Consider the following 17,423-nt stretch of genomic DNA (forward strand, 5'->3'; position numbering starts at 1 on the left):
ATGCCGGGTGAAATTTCTCCCCGGAAGCAAATTTCTGCCTTTTTTAAGTGTGGGGAGGGGACGTGTAGTAAAAGCTGTACCTGTGAGCGATTATCCGGGGTGATTCTTAGTAATCAGAGACAACCAAGGAGGATCATGGGTGCATGAACTCCCTGTTGGGAGAGTGGGGATCAGTGTGTGTGTGGCTTTTTTTTTTTTTAAAGATTTTATTCATTTGACAGAGAGAGACACAGCGAGAGAGGGAACACAAGCAGGGGGAGAGGGAGAAGCAGGCTTCCAGCAGAGCAGGGAGCCCGATGCTGGACTCGAACCCAGGACCCTGAGATCACGACCTGAGCCAAGGGCAGACGCTTAACGACTGAACCACCCAGGCGCCCCAGCGTGTGTGTGGCTTTTAAGGGCATGCAGTCATCCTAAGCTATGCTTCCAGAGACACTGAAATGTGAATTTCACGTAATTTTTATGTGCCACAAAATGTACTTGTCTTTTTTCATTTCTTTTCCCTCAGTTATTTAAAAATGTAAAAAACCACTGCTAGTTGGAGACAGACCAAAACAGGTGGTAGCTAGATTGGGCAGGCATCACTCCCTGCTGTACACAGTTAAACATTAGGAAGATACTAAGTAGATGGAGTAAGATTAAGAAATAACTGGTTCCTCAGTATATTTGCTGGGCCACTCCAATTTAATCCTAGGCTTGCTGAAGACAAGGGCCGTGTTTTCTTCTTCTTTGGTTGCCTCCGTGGACCATAGCTGAAGATGAGCTTGTCTGCACCATGTAGGGCGCCTGGGCCGTGCCGGATACATGTGAGCCCCATAAGCAGAGCCTGCCTCAGTGCAAGAGCGATGTCCTCTAAGAGACAGGCGATTTCTCTTGGATAATTGTCTGAGCTGAGATGGCCTTCACTTGTAGCAGTCCCTGAGGGCCCTGCTAACCAATTCAGGATCTTCCATGCCATTCTGATTCAAATACATCTGACCCGCTGTGGGGAAATGTCAAATGTGGTCTAAGCGGACATCTGGCAACTGAGGGCTCAGGAGCAGGCGGGGGGATGTTTAAGCATAAAGGTGGATGACAGCAACAGCTTTCAAGGAAATGGGAAGACTGGGAGCCTAGTCTCTCTCTTTCTGATGTCACTGGCATCTTTGCTGGGATCTGTCAGTCCCGGGGAAGGTACAGGATAATGGGTCATAAACCCAGCAATGACGGGGGTGCAAATAAACTACTGGAGGTGCATTTCGGTGGCACTTCTTCCCTGTAGCCCAAGAACTTTCTCCATCTGGGCACTTAGGCATTATAATCTTTTGTAATTGTTTCTAGGTCTTTTTTAAAATGTTTATTTAACTTTATTGAGAAACTGACACATATTTGTATATATTTAAGGCATACAATGTGATGATTTGTTACTCACATACATTGTAGAATGATCACCAAGATCAAGATAATTAGCACATCCGTCTCTCACACAGTTAACACAGGTATGTCTCCGATGGTCCCACATCAGAGGTTTTAACTGGTTTAAGGTGAGCCCTGGACATCAGGGTGTTGTTTAAGATCTGCCCAGGGGATTCCAATGTGCAGCCATGACCCTGAAGTCCTCTTCTAAAGGGAAATTTCTGAATAACTGTGCAAATCTTACAAAGGATGTAGTGAGAATGAAATGAGATAAAAGCATGAAATGCACTTAGCACAGGGCTTGGCACAGAGTAAATGGTCAATGCACATTAGCAGGCGATACTAACATAACCCCTGGCCCTCGATACATGGATGGCACAAGGGTGTATGATGGTCTGCAGCTGTCTTGCCCTGTGTATTAGGGAAGGGGGCTGGATCATCTCCCCCGGGGAACTGCTCTATCAATCTCAAGCACTGAAGGCCAAAGAAGAGACTGGAAAGCAGGCTCTGTCGGTTCCTGGCTCTGCTAATTTCTGCAGTCAATTAGCCTCTCGGCACCTCCACTGGCTCCTCTGTAAAATGGGGACCATGTGAGCTAGGGCACACGAAAGCCCAAGTGGACTTTAAGAAATGGGTACTGTGCACTTGAGAGGCCTCAAGGAAATCAGATGCCTCCCACCATGAATACATCTTCAAGGAAACTGTGCACTGAGTGAATGCCAGATTATTTTCTTTATGGCAGGAAGATTTAGGATCATAGCCTCCCTTCCTTCCCTTCCTCTACAAACTAAACAACACAGGTGTCTGGGTCATAGCTCCTGCTAGCTCTTGCTAAGACCTGAGTGAGGGACACAGGAGGAGCTGATGTTCCGTGGGCCAGCAGAGCAGGGCAGAAACATTTTCAGAAAGTGACCACCCCTTGTGGCCACCAATAGGCCTGGTCAATACACTTAGTCCCCGTGCGGAAATGCCAGAGCCAGCAGAGTGACCCACAGTAAGGAAAGGGCTCTGCTTCACTGGGTCACTGAGCTACAATTAGGTTTTGGATTAGGTGGCTCAGGCAGCTACAACAGAGTGGCACAGCCTGGGTGGCTTCAGCCACGGACATTTATTTTCTCACAGTCCTGGAGGCTAGAAGATCCAGGCAGGTTGCTGGCAAGACTGCTTCCTGGCAAGGGCTCTCTCCCGGGCTCCTAGAGGACTACTTCCTCACTGTGTCCTCCCACGGAACGGGGAGGGAGAGGGGGAAGAAGGCGCTAGAGTGTGAGCCCTCTGGTGTCTCTTATTAGAACACTAACCCCGGCAGGAGTTGACCCTCTTGACTTCATCTGAACCTCATTATCTCTCAAAAGCCCCATCTCCAAATACCATCACATTAGGTTAAGGCTTCAACATACGAATCTGGGGAGAGGGCACATTCAGCCCAAAGCAAGTTCCTATTAAGTAGCTACTCTGCAAGATATGGATTCTTCTGCCTGTGCTCCCAGCACAGAATATAAAGCACACATACATGTTCGATTTTTTAAAAGTTTACTTTTAAAAATTAGCTCCGATTTCACCTAACCAATACATTTAGCATTTTCTCATCTGTAAACATTTAAGATATCTATAAATGTTTGATATAGAGTATCATTTTTTAAAATCCATCGTGTATACATACTTGCATAAGCAAACAGATAAATATAAAGGATGTTTATGTGTGGTGTTGTTTGTAAATGGGGGGAGAGCCTAGCATCTAAAATCCCAATTAATTAGGAAATGAGATAAATTATGACACGTTCATCAAATGGAAAAAAAACGCAGCTATTCAAAAGAAAACACAACTTTATGGACCAATGCAGAGAGATATCCGGCATCTTATTTTCAAGTAGGTAGAGCACCTAACAATTTAAAAGGAGGTGCGTGCATAAAGAGAAATAATTAAATAGGCAGAAGGAAGAAAGTCACAAATCCACTGCAAACCGCTAACAGTGTTTAACTCTGGGGAATGTGATGGGGAGAGGGGGTTTCATCTATTACCGTATCTCAGTGGGGTGCTGGTAAATGCTTAACAACTGCATCTCCGGAAGAAAAGCCCTGATTTTTAGTGTTTGCCAGTTTGCACAGTGTAAATACCCCCACCGTGGCAGATCTCGAGCAACTATCAAAGTGCCACTGATGGAGCAGGGAAGAGACAGGCCATGGCACATCACTCTATAGCGTCTCCACCGTATAAACACAGCAGATGTAAATTACCTTCCCAACAGACATAACAGTCAAATGATTAGGAAGTAATGAGTTTTGAATACTTACTACCTTTTAAAAAATAACTTGCCTAATGGTAAGTTTATGGAACTTGATTTTTAACAGTAGTTGTGCTTAACAACCTGATGTCGTTATTTGCTGAAAATTTAACAACAGGCTCTCCCAAGCCAGGGCTCTGGCACATCACGGCATTTCCATACGATTTGTCCTTTACAACAAATGTGGATATGGATGGTTGTCTAATTTTTTTTTTTTTACATGCAGTTTAAAACAAAAAAACAGAGGGATCCTATTCTTTGGCAGTGATCTAGCACTCTTCCAGCACCTGGCAGAGGCTGTAATGAAATGTTAAAGCAACTGAATCGCTCTTTCTGAAAAGACTGTTGTGTGCCAAGTTCTGCAGAATGGGCTAGTTTGTTAAGTACCTGCTTTGTGCCAGAATTTGGACTTTTCATACATACAGGCTATACACACACCTTACAGTAGTATCTCCACCTCTACCCTGAAATACTCTGAGTAGGTATTGTGACTTGGGACTTTTGGATCCCTGACAGCTTCTCAAACATCAAGGCATAGGAAGCCCTGGTGAGGAAGGGTGAATGCCAGATGCCTTCCAGGAGAAGGTTTCCAGCTACAGGTCCAGTGAGGAATGGCTGAAAATAAGCTGAGAAAAACACATGGGAGCAGGTTGGAGGAGCAAGGGGTGGTCTGTCATTAGCCAAGCAGTAGAGGGTTGGTGATGCGTGCTCTGATGTTAAGAAAACACTGATAACTCTGTTCAGCTCCACAGATCTGCACCCTTTACCCTTCCCAGCCATATGATGACATTCCAGGGAAGGCATTCATGATAGACTGTGCGCCCCCCAAATTCCTACGGTGAAGCCTCATCCCCAGTGTGATGGTATGAGGAAGGGGGGCCTTCGGGACGTGATCAGGTCAAGACAGCAGGGCCCTCATGAATGGGATTAGTATTTATAAGAGAGACCCCAGTGAGCTCCCTTGCCTTCTCTGCCATGGGGGGACACAGCCAGAAAGATGGTCATCCATGAACCGAAGCAGGGTGTGCAACAGACCCCAAATCTTCTGGCACCCCTGATTGTAGACTTCCCAGTGTAGAGAACTGTGAGGAAGAAATCTATGTTATTTATAAGCCACCCCAGCTCTGGTATTCTGTGACAGCCGCCTGAATGGACCAGGACAGCATCATGACTCTCAGTTCACAGGAGAGGACCCCGGGGCATGGAGAAGCGGCCGGACGACCTTAAGTTCAGCATGTGCGGCAGACAGGACAGACTTACCAGGAATAGCTAGCGCCCGTGCTCTGGCCGTGCAAGATCACCCCAACAGGTGAGCCCTGCAGGTGAGACCCAGGGCAGCGGAGAAGTCTTATTTTTGTTTTTGGTTTCTCTTTGCAATTTACTTAGCAAAGAGGGAAGAAAACCACAAGCCCCTTGTCAGAGCTACCCAGGAAATAGAAAGAACCATATATAAGGAAAAGAGTCTGGGGGGGGGGGGAAGATCTCAGAAAGAGAGAGGTGGGGAAGCAGTCTTCTTGCATTTAAGGTCAGTTTCCAGGAGCCTTAGATTAAACACACACTCTCTCCGGTGAGGCTGTGCCCCAGGGGGGAATGAAGAAAGCCATGCCAAAGGAACTCTTCCAGAACAGTGCTCAGGAGGGCGGGGGATGAGGAATCTTGCCATGTTTTCAGGATGCAGCTAGGAGAACGCTTTAGCGGCTCAGGGTAATGACAGGCCCCTCACCAAGTCCGGTCAGTGGGGGTCTCTCTCCTGGCTGCCTTGCTAGGGTACTACAAAGAATCCAGAGCCGCCGAAGGCAACGCGATGGGCTAAGTGCCCTGGGCCTGTGCATGGGCACTCCTGCAAAGCGTCAGAAGAGGGTGCAGCCCCAGCACCGAGATGAGACTTCGGCTGGGGACGATGAAAAGGGAGAGGGTGCTGGGGGGGAGGTGCTCGTTTTCTCCCTAGGGCCCTGAGGAAAGCCGTGTATTGTTTAAAAACCTCCCAGGCTGCTGGGTGAAGCTGGACGGGCCCTGTAGCATTCAGGCATCTGCTCTACCTAAGCTCCCCGCCGCCCCCCACGCTCTGACCGTGATACCAGGAGTCTCAGCCACCATTTACTGAGTGCTTCCTGTGTGCCAGGCATTGTCCATTCACTTAATCCTTCCAGCCATCCTTGGAGTCTGTACTGACACCCTCATCTTACCAGGGAAGAAGTCAAGCAAAAGAAAGAAAGAAAGGTGAAGGGATTTGCCTAAGTGATCTCTGAATGGTCACTGTAATAGAGCCAGAACGTGGGCTCTTCACCTCTCCCCATATACTGGGCACATACTCCATAAATCACACCTTTGACTGAACTAATAGCCCAAACCACGTGCCAAGAATTTCCACACCTCTCGGCCTGTGCTGGGGGGGCCTGCTGCTCTGTTGGCCTGGAAGGTCCACCCCCACGTCCCCACCTCCAGTCCTCTTGGCTGATACTTCTCTCAATGCACGCAAGCAGGCCTCCCCCAAGCTCTCGGGGCTGTGGGCACACCCTTCCATCACAGCACCCAGCTACACTGTATTTGCCTTAAGCGCCTACTTTAAGTCTGTCAGGGAGGGGGTATGGTACAAGCAGAGACCACACCTGATTTTAATTTCTGCTCCTGGTGCAGGGCCCAATGCCAGGCACCTGCCACCTGCCGAGTGCATGCCTACGGAATGGGCAGACGCTGTAAGGACGGAGGACACGGACTGTTTCCCGCCAGCAACTTTCCAAGTTGTCTTCCACGTCCGGAAAGGCAGGAGTGATGGAAGCTGGAATTCATTTATTCGTTTAACAAATATTTGAGAGCCTTCCCTGTGTATGTAGGACTAAGCGCCCCTCTTCCTTGCACAGGTTAGCTCCTGAAGACCACCTGCTTTCCCTGTCACATTGTCCTCTCTGTCTTCGGACCAGCAATGGCAATGAAGACTCCTCCCTCATGCTTTGCATCTCTCTGACTCCCCTCCTATAACATCTCTTCTCCTGACAGGTGGAGGAAGAGCTCTACTTTTAAGGGCTCCTGTGATTAGATTTTGGGCCCATCGGATAAGCCAAGATAATCTCCGTATTTCAAGGTCTGTAATTATAGCCGCAAAGTCTCTTTTGCCAAGTAACATCACAGAATCATAGGCTCCAAAGATTAGGGTATGGGCATCTTTCGGGGGCCCTTCTGTCTACCACAACAGGCAGCAGTTGAATAATCAAAAATGTCTATTTTCTAACATTGATGAAAAGTGCAATGAAGAAAAAGAAATCCTTTGGAGAAGATGGCCAAGTAAGCCCATCGAGGGGAGAGGACATCTGAGCTGAGCACTGAAGGCAGCAATGGGAAGAGCAGTCCAGGTCGGGGGCCCAGACCCGGGGGGTGAGAGTGCATTTGGGCAACAGTAAAGAGGCCGGTGTGGCTGAAACAGAGTGTGCAAGGAAAAGTAGGGGCCATGTGCCTGGACGGGGAGCCACGAGCAGCCCAGGCCAACTCCCTTCCTGAGATGCCACACTCTGCCATGATTCTCTCTAGGCTAGTGGTGATCTCTACAAACCCTAGACCTCAGGCAGGAGAACGGGACCAGGTGCATGGCTCCAAAGCATGTTAGTGTGAGGCAGAGCTCCAAGGGCACAGAGCGAAGAATCCGATGGCACACTTGAAGACTCTGATTTGAGCATTACTAGATTTCAGGGGTGGCGCCAGACTATGCAGGGTCAGGAATGACCCAGAGACGGGTTCATCAGCTAAAGCTTGGAGAAGGTCCGCTTGACGTCTCTGCCCAGGGGGTGTGGGGCATGACCGCGTGAGAGCAACACGAACACCCAGCTCCACTCCTGCTCAGGGCCTTCGCTGTGCTTGCTGTTCTCTCTGGAACACTGTCCTAGATCTCAGCACGGCTGCCAACTTCCCTTTCAAGTCTGCAGCTCAAATGTTGTCCTCTCGGAGAACCCTTCCCCAAACAAACAGCTCTTTCTAGAAGAATCCAATTCCCTTCTAGGCTTCCCAGCACATCACATTACGTCAGGGGTTCTGAAACTCAGAGGTGTTGATGTTTTAAGCTGGACGTTCTTTGTTATAGGGGACCCTCCTGTGCACTGCGGGGTGTTTGGCGACATCCCTGGCCTTTACCCACTATATGCCAGGAGCATCTCCCTCTCTGTGACAACCAGATAGGTCTCTGAACGCTGCCAATGTACCCTTGGGAGCCAAATTTCCCACCAACTCCTGTTGATAACCGCTGCTCTAGGTTACTGTCTTCAAAACACTTGCCGTCTCCCAAAGTTATTAATTTCATTCAACAACAATACTTACGCAATGTCTAATATATGCCAGGCATGATTCTAGGGACAGGAGATAAAGCAGGCAAATTAATAGAAATTACTACCCTTGAGGAACTTGAATCCTCATGGAAAGAGACAAAAAATTCAAAAGAAAATGAGGGAAATTATCGTAGGTCAGATGGCAATTACCGCTACGGAGAAGTGTAAGGCAGAGAGAGGTGGCGGAGCTTGGAGAGGCCCCCAGGTTTAAACAGGTGTGTTTGAGGAACGGCAGCAAAGGCAGAATGGCTGGAGCTGAGCGAGTTCGGGGGCACCCCGGCGCGGCAGCATCATGGGATGCGAGATGGGGATTGCTTCTCTCCCATAATAAGCGACCTCCCACAAACAGGGCTCCTTTTTATCTTGGTCTGTGGCATCCTCTGGGCCGAGAAAGCTGCCTGGCAGGTCATACCTGCTGGGTGCCCAAGGACGATGTGTCCAGTGAATGAACAAATGGATGGCTGGTGCTGGGGAGGGAGGGCTCAGGCCCAGATCTCTTCAATGGACAAAAGACAGAATTACTATCAAAAGATGCTCAAGGGCCACAAGTGTCTTCCCTCTTCGGGAACATCAAATAACAAAGGAAAAGTACTAATATTTGACATTTATCGATCCAGAGATCGTCCCAAGCACTTTATAATCTCATTTTGTCCTCAAAGCAATCCTGTGAGGTGGGAGTTCTTCAAGTCCTGAGATGATCAATAAAGTTTGTTAGCTGCCCGGATATCCTGGACCTAGAACCAGAGGGAGATGGGATGCGAACCCACGACTGCTAATTTCCAGAACATATGTAATACTGTCTTTTAAAAGGAAAAATGAAACGGGAGTTCCAGGAGCACAGGGTGAATAATGTGGGAGGAGGCTGGACACCTGCAGTCCCTTAGTCTACCTTTTAAATAGTGACAAAAGGCAGCTACGCCTACGGACTGAGTGCCGACTACATGCTAAACCTCGTCTTATATTAAATGTATGGTACTATCTTCCTTCTCCCCCAGTCCTCTGTGAGGTAGACACAGCCATCCCTGTCTCACATATGAACGGAGGCTCAGGGAATCCGCAACGTGCAGGGAACTGAGGGGGGCAAGACCACAGAAGAGAGTCTGGCATGTACCGTTCACTTCCTTTCACTTTGGTATCTACAGGGTTATTGGGTAGAAGAGGGTGTGGATTTCTGGTGGGAACCTGGAATGCAAAAGGAAGGCCAAAGGAGATTCAGGTTCAGGATATGAAGGGGACAAGCTCTGGGTAACTTCACTGAACCGTAGGAGAAGGGTAAATGGAGAGAAGCAGCTGGTGGCAGGATGGCTACACAGACTTCCAGCCGGCTGAGCTCCCTCCAAGCAGGGAGTGTGGTCTTAGTCATTGACACTGACCTTGAGGGAGATCTCGAGCAGGTCACGGCTTTGGCACTGGGGTCTGTCTGTTGAACGTCTGCAACACCTTGAACTCATGGCTCTCCAGGGTGGTTGGCAGGGCTTCGGGGGGGAGGGGGGCAGAACCTCTTCCCAGGACAGGCTACCCCACAGTGAATAATATTCCCGCATCTGATGTGTCCCCCTGGGGATATTTGTATTATGGTTGCATATAGATGTTCTAACTATCTGAGCCTGAAACTAACACTACTTACAGGAACAAACCTAAGTGCTGGTTTTGCATGGTTTTAGTAGACACTGAGCCTGGAGTACACATCGAGGCAAGAGGATACTTCTTGCTCTCTGATCATCTGCCAAGAGATGTTCACTACGTTGGGAAGGCATGTCACTAACAGCACATAGCACTGGTAGAATCTAGGTCCTGTTTCACATTGGCAGTATCGCACTGAAGACCGTTCTACCCAGAACACAGGCACAGAAGGCCCGGACGGCTCCATCAGCTGTCCACTGTGGCCAAGCCTCAGCCATTACACGTGAAGTCAATATTATTTTATAGTAAATTAATTTCCTTTTATTTCTTCTTTAAATTATAGCCAGGGCACTATATTGATTTTTTTTTTGAAATTATATTTGTAGACAGTGCAATATAGGTAACCCTTGAATTTTATTCCATGATTGTAAAAAAAGGCGTTCAAAGCATTTGTTACAAAAACGAGGCAAGGGCTACTGGCAGAAGGCATTTCCATTATTTCTGTGGATGACCCGAAGTTGAGGACTCAAATGAAGTCAAATAAAATGAGACAGAGATTGGTCTAAATCAGATAAAACTCAACCAGAGATAAATATAAAACCTGTGCTTTAGGGTCAATAAATCTACGGAAGAAGAAAAGAATGGGGAACCTTTGGCTAAGCAGTCACTCAGGGTGCTTTTCAGCTGAACTCAAGTTCAAGTTGAGCCTGAGGAGCAAATGGCAATAAAAGTCTGTACCGGGAGGCTGAGTCTCAAATTTTAGCATGCATCAGAATCATGCAGGGAGCATTTTTAAAGATTTTATTTATGTATTTGTCAGAGAGAGAAAGCAGGAGCGCACAAGCAGGGGGAGTGGCAGAGGGAGAGGGAGAAGCAGACTCCCCACTGAGCAGGGAGCCCGATGTGGGGCTCAATCTCAGGAGCCTGGGATCATGACCTGAGCCGAAGGCAGACGCTTCACCGACTGAGCCATCCAGGTGCCCCAAGGGAGCAAGTTTAAAGGAACAGTTAGCTGGCCTCATCTCCAGAGATGCAGATGCACTTTTTCTGGGTTAGGGCCTGAAAGCTGACATTCTAGGCAGACATTCTGAATGACTCAGAAAAGTGGACTGAGTATCCAGCTGGAGGCGTGAACCTCTGATGGTCTGATAACATCCAGAGCGTATCTTTCAGGTCAGAGTGTCGCCCTCACAGAGAGAAGCCGGGGCTACCCAGAAATGGCCAATCAGGATGGTGCAAGGTCTGGAAGCCATCTCCCACACAATTCCCTCATATGGGAAGAAAGTTTTGGAGGGCTGGTGACTGGCTTCGGACACGCAATGACACACAGTATGTTAACTTAGAAGGTGCAGTAAGAACATGTCTCCATCCTTATGGCAGAGAGATAGATGACAAAATACCGCGCAAAACAGAGTAGACTTTTCTACTGAGTCAACCATTCTTCGAATGCCAAGCATCTTTCTCTCTGGGGCTTATTCTACAAACTCTATTTCAGCTCTTCTGTGACACGAGCTTGGGATACAGAGCTCAAAAAGTGATAATCCCTGTCCCCAGAATTAGTGTAGGAGTTTTTGTTTTTTTTTTTTTCCTCAAACTTATTTCCAAGCTCTAGGATCAAGTGAGAGTGGGAGGTGCTGCTGGGTTGAACAGTTTCCTTTACTTTTGGACGTTCCAGGATCTCTAATACACCAATATACAACTTGAATCTCTAAGAGATGGATACGGTGCACAGATTTCTCAACCTTATCTGTCCATGGTTTCTAAAGACGTATCAACATCTCCTGCAATGCCTCCTGGAATCAGTCTAGAAAATGCCGGTCTGGGTTTATTGCAAGGTTGGCATTCAACTCCGAATCTCGATTATTCCAGGGGCTCAAGTCACACTAAGTTCATTTGTGGATATGCAAACTCTTCTCCACTAAACTGCAATCTTCCTAAAGGAAGGTTCTTGGTAGCACTCGTTTTTAAAAAATCTTTTTCTACCCAGAATGTAGGCATTCAGTAGCAGGTGCTGAATGAATGAACTACATCCTAAAGCTAGTTTCTCTGGATGAAATTACTACAGACAGAAATCATCCAATACGATATTCCTTCAGAGCATAAACAGTTCTTGGTTCTTGAGCCAAGAGACAAGGAGGGTTCTGGGAAATGGAAGGACTCGCCTAGGGCTGCAGAAAGCTGGATGTCGGGGGCAGAGCAAAGGGTCAGCCTGCATCCCACACACTTCTGGTCAGCCCACGAGAGCTATGTGTTTAGCAGTTCTTTGGCAGGTGGTCAAATGTAGGCTCCTTTTGAATCCTTGCCATGGAATCACCGTGGCGTCCGGCTTCTCCTTCCCCACTTTCCTCCAGCCTCAGAGGTGAGTCAGTCCTTGCATGTCCCCATTTTATTGTTCTGTGGAAAAGGATTCCTAGAGAAATTCTTCCTCCCTCCCTGGAGAGCCAGGTCTCCATCTGTCCGTCTCTGGCCTACTCTGGACGCTGAAAGGAATGGGATACATTTTATTTTTAAATAGCTTCTTAAAGCACATCCTCTGGTTAATGTGATGTCCTTCAATTCGGGGAGGATGCATCTCGTCCTTGAGTAACCTTTGGGATCGTACGGGAACACCCCGCTCTGTAAGGCAGCCATCTCCTTTCTACTGGCCTGCCTTCCCTTACCCCATCATCTCTGGTCACCTGCTACCTGTAGCTTCCCTTCCCCTTCTCTTCTTTGCTGGTGTTTGTTTTGAAGATTTTCACCAGCGTAGGAACTGAAAGTGGGCTGAGTTTTAATGAACCTGTCATAATCTTATTAAAAAAAAAAAAAGTCCTGCAAACAGCTGAATGCTGGCTGAATGACAGGTTCCGGCACCTAGATGGTGGATGGACAGAGCGGTCGGGGATGAACCCATCTCTGTGCAAGGCTGTGGGACGTGCCCTTTAATTCCATCTGAACGCTTATGGCGAGGGCCCTGAGCCAGGGGCCGCCTGCTCATCTGCAGCTGCCGGGGTCTAGCAGTTCTGTGACGATGGAATTAAGTTGTGCACAGTTCCCATAAGAAGGGAGGGGAGCGGGTGGGAGATGGTGAGCAGATCTTCTTTAATCTTTTAGGCCCTGTGGGCTTTGTGCTAGCAGACTGGGAAGGAAAACCTGGAAGGGGACAGAGGAAGCTGGTTGGCTATTTCCAGGAGAATGTCTACCAGGCAAGGCAGTTCTAGGAATTAATGAAGATAATACATAGGAAAGGGTCTGCTCTGATGCCCGGTGGATGCAGCTGAACTTGATCAATGGGGCTGAATCTAAATTACTTGAAAACAGTTGCTCAGTCAGGCTGTGGTCAGGAAGAGAAATAAACACGTTACAACCACCTTTCTAATGTACTTTGGTCTATCAGGCTCTTGGAGCTCCACTACCAGAGGGGAGCCTCACAAAGGGCTGGGGTGGGGGTGGGCTTATCATTCTCCATTCATAGAGAGACCCAAGGCTCAGAGAGCTGGAGTAGCTGTCCAAAAGGAACAAAAGCCAAAAAGTTACCTCTTGAAGGCAGATTTTTCAACTTAAACATCTTATGCTTCGCCCCCCACCCACCACCCGCAACCCCCCGGGGATTTTTTAAAGTAAAACACAGTCAGGAAGCTGATATATGAAGTAAAATCAGCCCTTTTTCTAAAATAATATGAAAAGGCAACCTTTTCCAGATAGGGGGGGAAGACGAGAGAAAGTGCTAAGTGGCTGCATTATATTTAAGGAAAAGCAAAAAAGGTGTTTTGTTTTTTTTTTCCCCTGACCTGAGGGCTTTGAAGACCTTAGCAAACCTCACAGAACCACCATTTTTAAAGCAGAGAATGAATTCCATTCCCTGAGAGGATAGGTGGCAGAAAAAAACCCAAGAGGACGGAGACTGAGATGTACTGTGCTCTTGTTTTGTGCCAGTGAAAGCTGGCTTGTTGACCTAGTTACCTTGGTCATGCCCCCATCCCAGGGACTATTATCCTATTGTACAAGGGAGAGAACTAAGGTTCACTCAAGGAGGTGAACCATCTTGGCCAGACCTACGTGGACATTTAGTGGCCGAATTGCGACTCCAGTGTGGATCTGCCACCTTTTGCCCACACCAAGCTGAAGGCTCCGCACGGGGCTTTGCTGGAGATACCCCTTTTGGAGGCCTGCTCCATGCAGGGATTTAGGGCAAACGGGCTTCCTCCCTGCAGAGTCCTCAATTTCCATGAGAATCTAAGAGCTGCGTGACCCATGCACTGATGTGTGCTACAATTCCGAGTCTTAAAATAACAAATCCCCATCACGAAAGTCAATGCATTCTGATGTCGCATAAATCCTTTTATAATGATCACTTGGTGTCACTGGCTTATTTAAATGGACACATCATTTCTTTCAGGGCTTTCCTCATCTGCTCTGCACTTTTAAGTACAAGCGAGCAGGGAAGTAACTCACTGCCTTTGGCATTGCGAGTAGAAGCTGGAGGTGGTCTGGATCCTTGTCCGTCTCCTGACCTCACGCTGAGTCAAATGGGAGAGGCAGGAGGGGACGTGTCATTTTTGTCATAATAAATCCCCCATGTGCCCCATTTTTCTTCTCCCTGCAAATCCAGATTGATGACCAGTGCGCTTTGGTTTTCACAGATAACCATGACCCTGATGCCGTGTCCTCGAGACACTGCAGTATATCTCTATGTGACGTTGTCTATTATTCTGGGAGGAAGGCAGAGACTCAACACACACCACGGTTTACCTGAGATTTCCCTTCTCCCACCCAACAAACATGGGGGTCACCAGCTTTACAAAAGCCTGGAGGGAATGTGTTGGGAATCCAGGCTTTGACAAAAGATCAACATGGCATGATAATTCTCTGACCAAAGGAAAGTATGGGGGGCGGTGGCAGAGGGGAGACACATCCGATTGGCCCCACAGTGGGTTCCTAAAGGTCCAGCCTCAAAGGCACTGAGAAAGCCCCTGGGAAGGTTTGCTGGGCGGGGAAACAGAGTGCCACCTTTCAGAGGAGACCCTTCTGCTCCAGAAACATCCTGAGGCTTTCTTAGGGGGCCAAATCTTAGGCCCCCTCTCCGGATGCTTCAAAGATAGAGTCTGGGATTCTATGACAGTTTCTTGATCCTGAAGCTACTTTAGTTCAAGCTAGGAAGGTTAGTCGTTAACAAGGCATCCTCCTTACTGATCAGACTAGAGCCTCAATCTCTCTCAGCATGAGTTTCCGGTGTACAAAGCAGAGATAAGAATAGCACCTGCCTGGTGGGTTAGTGTGAGGATCAAATAAGATTAACATCTAGAAAGTACCCAGTGCATACTCGGCTGAGATGCAGAGACACTGCCTTAGCCATTATTAAAATACTTCTAAACCAGCTAATGGAGAGCCGCTGCTCAGAGCAGCCTGGCTCCTCTGGGGGGTTCCTCAGACTTCCTCACCATCCAGCAACTCAGGGGTTAGGGCCCAGCTGGGGGGCTGGGGGGTAGCCTCCAGGAGGTGTGTGAAAGGCTGCTGGTTAAAATTCTTCCCCTGGAAGGTGTCACAGGAAAAAATTACACAGAGTGAGGCATGCCTGGATGTTCTGGCAAACGTCAGCTAAAGAATGTCCCCCATCTCAAAGGGTGGCCTTCACAGCACTCCCTGACTGGCATCTCTATGGCTCCTCAGGACACTGACTCCAAACCTTTCTTTCCTTGTCCTCCTCCAGCTTTGAGCCCACTATGACCCCATCTCTGAACTCTCACCTCTGGAAGCTTGACTGTCTTGTTTTTCTTTGGCCTCTGGGGCCCCTGTATTTGTGCCTGACCTCTCTGTGGAGTCTGACCCTCAGCTCTCGGAGTTGACTTTTTGGCTCTTCCCCCTATAGCCTGGCCTTAGTCTCCAAGACCCTTTGGGTGGCACGGCCCTCAGGCACCCGCCCCACCCTAGTACAGCTGGTCTCAGATGCCAGGTCCCGGTCCTTCTGGGCCTGACCGAACCTACTGTTCCCTGAGCTCCAACTTCTAGTCCCGACAGAGGTCACACGTCTGTGTCCTTTGAGAACAGGGTGCCAAAGCAGTGGCAAAGAGGAAGGGAAAAGGGCAGAAGGATCCAGAAGCACGGCGACAAACAGACACTGACAGGCCTGAGCTTAAGGAGAGGGAGGCCGCTCTAGTTCCTTATTGATACACTCTGTGAGTTCAGGGGCCATATATGGCCCACCTGGCACAGGGTCTAGGACACCCTAGCAACTCCAGACACAGTTGTTGAGTACAGAATGAATGAATGAATGAATGATACCATTAACAGAGATGCTTTCGCCACTGAGATAATTAGCAGAAATTATGTCACTTCTGACCAGAAACTTTCAGAATCAATAGGATATCTGCTACTTTCCTGCCTGTACAAGAAGTATGAATCCAGACGAATCCTGACTGTCTATGGTGAAGACAGCTCCAGCAGGCCTCACACGGACATGGAATGTGAGGAAAATAAACTTCTGTCATGCTGAGAAGCTGAAACGCTGGGGTTCTTTGTCACTACAGAATGATCTCTGTATCAGTAGAGCCAAGGAACCTACAGGTCATAGTCCTAAAAAAGCCCCATGGGATCTAGGTCTCAAGGTTAGTCAGAAGAGGGGCTTTTTGGTGATACTGCCACGGACAGCCAAAGTCCGATAGGTACTGTGCCTGTAGTCGCGGCTCTAAGAAAGAACTGGAAGGTCAACTGCGTAGGTACCGTCCACTACAGAATTCAGGAGGCCACAGGCTCCTCCTGTGCTTTGCCTACTTCCTCCCTCAGAGAAGAAGCTCTGAGCCCTCACATCACCTTCCGAAACGCCCGCCAGGTGCCACCCTCACGATTTACCTGTGTTGTAGCCCCTTCCGAGGGCAGGCCAAGGGCGGTGATTTTTCCACAGGTTTCCCAGGTACCAGTCACTCTGGTTCTCGACCAAGCCCAGGACCTGCTGACCTGTAAAGTACAGAGAAAGCAAAGGTCTTAGAAGAAGCCAGGCCATGTGCAACAGTGAGAACCGAACAGGAGATACAGTCATGGTGGATCATCACAACAGTGGCTTTCATTAGTAAGCACCAGGCCCTGATCTACGTGCTTCACTTGTATGAACGTATTTACTTCTCACACTTCGCTAGCCCCACCACTTGGAGGCTGCCCAGAGTAGCTAATTAACTTGTCCAAGGTCACCCAGTTACTCTGTGATCAAGCCAGAATCCCAAATCAACCAGCCAACCATGGGTCCAACCATCCCTTAACTCATGCAACACCTCTGTGCTTACTGGCACACCTCAAGTGTTCCAGCTGCAATATTTCCCATGGTATGCTAGTTCACTGGCTTTCTGGGCATCTGCTGAGATCATCTGCTGCCATCAGAGGGAAGACATGCCCTTGGTGCGGGAGATGGAAGTGCACAGACAAGAGCCCCCCCTTTGGGCTGCAGACCCCCCAGTGCTCTCTCACATCCACTTTATCTTGAATCGACAAGCCATGGTGTCCCGTCAACGGGGGAGTGTTTTCTAGAGGAGCAATTGCTTCTCTGCCCCAGCGCTAGGCTCTGATATTGGCCCCGTGTCTGGTGCACCAGGGCCAACAAGCAGAGGTGAGCCAGTCCTCTTAGTAACTCAGCATCTTAGATGAGTCGGTCACTCCTCTCCAGTTCTTAGGGCATCCCATTCCTGGGACTCCAGGCCTTCTACGGGGGGGCAAGCAGGGCATCAGATCCCTCTACCCTCCACGAGACAACCCTATCACGCCACTTGCAGGAGATATTCCCTTGGACCTACTATCAGCTATTTTATAGACCAGGAAACTGAGGTTCACCAGGACCGTGATA

General features: G+C 48.6%; 1 protein-coding gene across 1 annotated transcript in view; it reads right to left on the reverse strand.

Moving 5' to 3' along the window:
- Nucleotides 1-16,518, reverse strand: part of LOC114197543 (xylosyl- and glucuronyltransferase LARGE1) — a 120,494-nt gene extending 103,976 nt beyond the window's left edge. The window contains exon 1 of the mRNA XM_028088620.2: nucleotides 16,442-16,518. The gene's annotated coding sequence lies outside the window, so the exon portion shown is untranslated. The remainder of the gene's footprint in view (nucleotides 1-16,441) is intronic.
- Nucleotides 16,519-17,423: the final 905 nt, after the last annotated feature.

Source organism: Eumetopias jubatus, unplaced genomic scaffold (genome assembly GCF_037043125.1).
Source record: "Eumetopias jubatus isolate StellerSeaLion01/CBP00866 unplaced genomic scaffold, mEumJub1_p1.0 scaffold_8, whole genome shotgun sequence".
Lineage (NCBI taxonomy): Eukaryota > Metazoa > Chordata > Mammalia > Carnivora > Otariidae > Eumetopias > Eumetopias jubatus.